We start from the raw sequence: 7396 nt of genomic DNA on the forward strand, positions 1-7396 counted from the left end.
GAGGCCCATGGGCCATATCGCTCAACTGAGCACTTTGACTAAAGAAAAGCAGAAATCAATTCAATATTGAAAAGTTTGAGTATTTATATAAGTGGTCCCACACTACCCCCTTGGGTTGATGATTTGAACAAACTTGGATCTACACTACCCTAGGATACTCCTAAATTAATAAGAATAATCATTGTTTTGCTGTTATTGAAAAGACGATTTTTCAAGATACATGTGTTGCCTATATTTTTGTATGTAAAGCTTTGATGCCCCACTCTACCCCCTGGGTTCATGATTTGAACAAACTTGTATCTACACTACATGAAGATGCTTCTGTATTTTGATGATAAATCAAACCTTTGCTGTTCTTAGAAAAAAAGATTTAATATACATTTTCTAGATAATTCCTATATGTAAACTTTTGATCGTCTGTTGTGGCCCCATCCTACCACCTGGGGTCAAGATTTGAACAAAATCTTGAATCTACACCAAGTAATATAGCTTGCACACAAGTTTCATCTTTTCTGGCCCAGTGGTTCTTGGGAAGAAGGTATTGAAAAGATCCCATCAAATTATCATTAATTCTTAATTATCTACCCTTGGAATGAGGCATGGCTCATGGTTATTGAGAAGTTGAAAATTGTAAAAATTTACAGACGACAAACAACAGATGACACACGACAGATGGACGCCAGACACCTTTGATTAGAAAAGCTCACTAGAGCCGTCAGCTCAGGTGAGCAAAACAACATGTTTCTACTTATTTTTTCATTTCTCAAGAAGAAACAGGTAAATTAGAATAGCGATGTTTTTGTCTTTTAGAAAGCAAAGTGAAATACACTTCACGAAAGAGGATGTCTATTTATATCAATAGTTCACAATTGTACCGAGAGTCTTCATGATACTGTCCTGAATTTGCTGCAATCGGTATTTGAAATACGTAGATTGATGTACGTAACTTTCACAATATGATGTACGTAACTTTCCGATTTGCACATAAAAGATGTACGTAACTCAAAAGATCTCCATTAAACTTTTATTCATTTGTTCATTCAAAAAGCCCGATAGAATGCCTTCATTAATAAAAATCACATGTTAAATAATGCTACCAACATGCCATCAAATCAAACTTTCAATTTAAGCTATTTTAAGAAAATTTAGGAACATTCTTTCATATCTTATGATGTAGTACCTATAATACTATAAGTTAAAGAGCAATCAATCAAAAAAATGGCACATAAGAAATATGAAAATTTCGACATGTTACAACACTTATGTATATCATGCATATGCAGACGAGAACGCATGAAATGATAATAAAATAATATATTGAAGGTAATTAATTGTACTCGGATAAAACAGACTCTGGAGCTCTGAAGATCACATGAAAAATTTTCACGAGAGTTAATTCCAGCAGAGTAATTGAGTCTACGTTGTATTGCAGCAAAAGAATACCAAACAAATCATGTTTGTCAATGTATCCTAAAGAAATACCTGGTAAAAACATCCCCTAAATATCTATGCACATTTTTAACACCCCCCCCCCCCCACCCCAAAATAATAATAAGGAATTACTGAAAATCTACATAACCTGAAAAATTTAAATTAAACATCTTAAAATCAAGATCTTCTAAGCTTGTGAAACATTCATACAAGTTAATGATAATGATGTAAATTTCTCCTTTAAATGTTTAACTCCTTCAAAATACCAAGAAAACTAACCCCAAAACATCCATTTTACCTACCCCCCCCCCACCTCCCCCCCCCCCCCCCCCCCCGACAGAAATACTACGGTTTTGTTGGACCTCCAAAAGACACCAAAATTTGTCCTCCCAAGAATAGGCATAGTCTTTAAATGGTACAAAATTTGGAGTAATACCCCCCCCCCTTTTTTTCCCCCTGTGTGCAGCATCTGTTCGTATCAAATATCTCAAGAGGTTATAGAATGAGGTTTTCTTTTTTATAGCTAATGACATTCTTTCTCTGCCACAAAGTATGTGCATTACTTCTCTGCTTGTTTAGCTGTTTAGAAAGCAAGCTTTAGGGATGGTCAAACTACGAGTGAATTGCACAGTTACGTACATCATATAGGAAAATTACGTACATCAACCAAAAATATTTTAATGAGTTACGTACATCACGTGTGTTTTTACACAGGAGTTTAACTCGTCCATTCAGGAGAAGCAAATGGATTTTACCATTCTGAATGATAAAGCGTAAAGAAATACACAAACTTGACTAATTAATATCACTGAATAGTTGATAGGATAAGATATAACCTAAATTGAAAAATTACCCGTTTCTTCTTCCGCCATCTTGGGATGTATGTAACTGCAGTTACGTACATCAGTTTAATACCAGTGTACCACAGGGATCATCAAATTTACAATTTTAGTAAAGGACTACCTCCTCTTTCTAAATATCCATTTACTTTCAATTTAGTATCAATAACAGTAAAGATTAAGTGTTTTACACATAAACACTATATAGTAAGTTTGGCCCCGCCCTGGTGTCAGAACCCCTATCCCGGGGATGAAATTAACAATTTTGGTAGAGGCCTTCCTGCTCTACATCACTATCCATTTAGCTTTTCTTAAACATGTGCGGCTGTAGAGAAGAAGATTTTAGAAAATTGGTCAATTTTGGACAGTTTTTGCCCCGCCTCTAAGGCCCCAGGAATCCTGAAATTTACAATTTATGCCCCCCTTCTTCCAAAGATATTTCATACAAAATTTGAAAAGAATTGGAATGATAGTTATCAAGTAGTTCAAAATGTCTATTGTTCACACATTTCATAACTGACCATTTTGGCCCCACCCTGATACCAAAAACCCCTATCCCTGGGATCATATAATTTACAATTTATACTTGCCCTTGGCCCAAGGACTCAGCATGCCTGTGGAGCTAGGTTTATCCTTGACATCTAAATAGTAAATTGAAGAAAACATAAGAACATAAATGTACATGAATCATTAAGTAAAATGCATATATGCATGGAATCTGCAGTGTTTTCAAAATAAATACATAATAGGTATCAATTTATCAAACTTACATGTAATAAAAGTGTGGTATGATATGTGAAATATCAAAAGCACTAAAAATATTATCTTTGTTACCATTTCTTTTGCAGACAGCAGCTCCACAGTTTCCACAAAATTTATTTGTGGGAAGCAACCTCTCTCCACAATCCACACAAAACATTACTGTGAAATAAAATCATTACATCATTATATTTCCTTTTAGGAGTGACATGAGATTATTGATCATTAATCACTGTTTGCTATCTTCACCTTTTCATACAATATTCAATAAGATTACAATCAACTGTAACTTTAGTCACAAAATGAATGAATATAAAACTCATCAGCCCGACCCTTATGTGATTGTAATTATAATTGCTGATATGCATTCTGGATGCCTTAAAGATATTTTAATCTAGCAAGAACCTAATACTGGAAGTGAACCTAATAATATCCCGATTATTACACACACACACACAAACAAGTACACATGCACAAACGCCTCTTGAAGAGAAAGAAACAAGTTGTACTCAGTCTGACAGAGCTCCAGATAAGGTGCGTATCACAGGGGTCGAAATTAACTTTTTCTACCACAGGCTAATTTTAGCCTGTGGGTAAAAAATCCACAGGCTAAAATGAAAACCTACAAGCTAAAATGAAAATAATGAAGCAGTGCTCTTTTTATATATATATATTTTCAATCAGTGATTTTCCCCATCATTACTGAGCCTAGTGGGTCAACAGGCAGCGTTTGGACAAGACACTAAGTTACGTAAGTCATATGGTGCAATGTCTAGGTCTCTTGATTATCGCACCTCTAACAGTCTAATCCACGACTTGTTTACCGCAGGTCTAGATCCAGTCTTCCAATTTCATGCCACATCAGGGTTGTCACTAGTGATTTTTTAAAGCGAATACAGGACTCATGGCTTTATAAGCAGCACGATCACGAGTCCTATGACTTTTTTGATAATCGTCTACGCGGTGAGAAATACACCCGTGTCGTCACTACAACCCGACCTCAATATGACAATGACATTCTCATGATTCTGATAAAAATAACTACCGGAAGACTTGGTAAAACATAGATTCCGATATTTTTTTGTAGATAAATGAATAACAAAAACGTCATACTTGGAATTATTCAATTTAATCACCCCTATAGGTGAACAGGACTCGTGGCACATGTCGATATGCAATGTCCAATCTCTAAAGCATTTGTTTGACTCCGAGTTTCTTAAAAAATCATAAAAGAAAAATCCAGATAAAAACGGTTATTGAAATCGGTCGTTCATGTAAGCGTTTGTATGATTCAGAGTGCAAGTTTGAGAAAAGCGAATAGCGCATCACCGTATAAAACGGATACGATACGATCATAGTTTGTAAATCACCACTCGCTAAGATTTTCGAGTGTCCATTATTATACCTCGCTATTTTTCACATGTACTCGCATTTTGCGAGTATTTCTCGCTAATTTCGACCCCTGGTATTAGCGTAAATACTCATTAAATTTTACCAAATACGCATTAAAGTTTAAAATCAGGCGTACAATTACGCATTCGCGAATGTAAATACGCTTTACACTCCTAAAGTCATGCGTAGAGGTAACTCAATACACAACTGTATAAGCCTAACGGGTAATTATTATACTTCTTTCTTAAATAAACAGGTAGGGTGCGATCGAAAGCAGATGAAAACTTATATCATAAATCGTAAACGATTGATTGGTGGCACAGAAAATGGTACAGGACAAACGATATATATTTCTTCTGTTAAACTTACTAAGTTTTTACTGAAATGTCGCTCCTGCAGCATTGTCTCGCTAACTATTTGAAAGTATTTGCAAGAATGGGAGTCGCGCATTTATTTTTACCTACTTCCGTCACACATGCACTTGTTTTACACAGATGGAGGAAAACCAATTCTTGGTTAACGGTACAAGGTTAGGGGAATCCGGGGAGAGTAATTTGCAGTGAAAACAAGGTGCAAAAATATATATATGGGCAGAATTAGGTTCGTCTAAATTTTAAAAAAATTAATGCTTTAGAAAGTCACAAAAACTTTAGACTTTGAAACTGGTATGTTTTGGTTTAAAATGATTTTAGTTTCTCGGTTATAACACTTCAATTTACAATATGACAAATAGTTTTGTTGTTTGTTTGGTGCTTATGAAATTTTTTCAACACTGTACACACAATCACAGGGGATTCTTATCCATTTTGTTCTCAATTTATATGCTATATATAAATTATATATAGATTGAGAACAAAATGAATAAGAAGACCCTGTGGTACAATAAATGATTGTATGTTTACGGGTGAAAATTCTCTGTAGTTCTTTTTATCATAAAGTCTTCATTAACATTGGGATTTTGAAATTTATTGTTGAGGTATTAAATTTTAAAATGCCAGACACACAGACATATGATATCTGATTATATTTAGACTAAGTGATAAAATTTTGTATTAGTGGCAAACAGCAAATATAATCAGTGCTAAAATATTTCATCACTGTGTCACAACTAGGATTATGTACAATATTATAAATATTGTTCTAATTTTCTCTTTTGGAACATACCATTTCTACAAGGGGATTATCATATGAATTTAATTTTTTTTTTAAATTAGATAGGTGCGCATGGTGGTGGTGGTGGTGGGGTTAAATTATCATTATATTGAAATGCATTTTATGTTCAAAGGCAGTGCTGTTTAAACCCAATTTTACAAACTTGAAAGGTTTGGGCATTTTTATTATACAATTCGTAACTTGAAAAGATTGAGAATAATAAAAAAAAAAAAGAAATACGTAGAGGCAGTCGACTGCTGAGAGCATACAGTCCAGAGCAGTGTCGTGCATCAAAGGTTAAGCAAATCATAGTGAAGGCAGTAGAAACAAAATGTATATATAGCATAAAAATATTTCAGTCACATTCATGTACATACATGTTTTAATGATTTTTTTATATCAAATCCTAGCTGAGAGAAAATTCATGTCATGAGTATTTGGCAAATAGATATTGTTTAAATTGAACCTGATCAAAGCATGAACATTACAAAATATGTACATACAAGAAGCTGCGCTCGCTCAAACGGCAGCACTGTCAACATATTATAAAATTATGAGATGAACGAATTTGGTTTTGACTCGAATTTCCTCGATAGGCACACATACATTATTATATTATTCTTTAAGAGAGTAGCGTAATGGGGCGAAAACGATGTAGAAACATAATGACTTGATCTATATAACTGAACGAAAAACACAAACCACCCACCTTGTTATCACAATAACTTCTGAGTCTTCAGTGCAGCGGCATGCAGCATGTGCAGATAGAAGGATGTAATCTAAGTCCTTGAAAATCTTGGCCTAATAAATCTTCATCACCGAAAATCTTGGGCAATAAATCTTGGCGACGCTTGGGAAATCTTGACAGCGTTTTTTTTTGTTTGAATCATTCGAACATGCATCTTGGCCAGGGCAATCTTGGCGACGCTTGAGAAATCTTGACTGCGTTTGGAAGTCATATATCCTGGCGCAATGCAATCCTGACTTGGCCAGGATTGAAAATCATGACCAGGATTGGATGGCCAGGTTATCAATCCTGGCTTGGTTATGTTTGAAATCATGACCGACCAGGTTTGGGTGGCCATGTTATAATCATGACCTGACCGGTCAAGATTGGATGGTCAGTATGGAAAGCCATAGGGGACCCCCAGGTCATGTTCTATATATTTCATTGTAAATCAATCCTGGCCGGCCAGGATATGTTATCCTGGCCAAGTCAGGATTGCAAACATGACCAGCCATGATTTTCAATCCTGGCACATCCTATCCTGGCCGGTCAGGTTATGATTTCAATCCTGGCCAATAACATGGTCATCCAATCCTCACCTGGCCACCCAAACCTGGTCGGTCATGATTTCAAACATAACCAAGCCAGGATTGATAACCTGGCCATCCAATCCTGGTCATGATTTTCAATCCTGGCCAAGTCAGGATGACCTGACCATTCAATCCTGGTCGGTCATGATTTCAAACATGGCCAAGTCAGGATTGATAACCTGGTCGGTCATGATTTTCAATCCTGGCCAAGTCAGGATTGCATTGCGCCAGGATATATGACTTCCAAACGCAGTCAAGATTTCTCAAGCGTCGCCAAGATTGCCCTGGCCAAGATGCATGTTCGAATGATTCAAACAAAAAAAAACGCTGTCAAGATTTCCCAAGCGTCGCCAAGATTTATTGCCCAAGATTTTCGGTGATGAAGATTTATTAGGCCAAGATTTTCAAGGACTTAGATTACATCCTTCTATCTGCACATGCTGCATGCCGCTGCACTGAAGACTCAGAAGTTATTGTGATAACAAGGTGGGTGGTTTGTGTTTTTC

At 35.9% G+C, this 7396-nt stretch overlaps 1 long non-coding RNA gene across 1 annotated transcript; it reads right to left on the reverse strand.

Annotated features, from left to right (window-relative positions):
• Positions 1–2855: 2855 nt before the first annotated feature.
• LOC125648783 (uncharacterized) lies at positions 2856–6565 on the reverse strand. The gene is made up of 3 exons (XR_007360435.2): positions 6283–6565; positions 3105–3191; positions 2856–2911 (listed from the first exon to the last, which is right to left on the reverse strand). It is a non-coding gene; the product is annotated as an uncharacterized LOC125648783 (long non-coding RNA).
• Positions 6566–7396: the final 831 nt, after the last annotated feature.

This window comes from Ostrea edulis, chromosome 5 (genome assembly GCF_947568905.1).
Source record: "Ostrea edulis chromosome 5, xbOstEdul1.1, whole genome shotgun sequence".
NCBI classification, from domain to species: domain Eukaryota; kingdom Metazoa; phylum Mollusca; class Bivalvia; order Ostreida; family Ostreidae; genus Ostrea; species Ostrea edulis.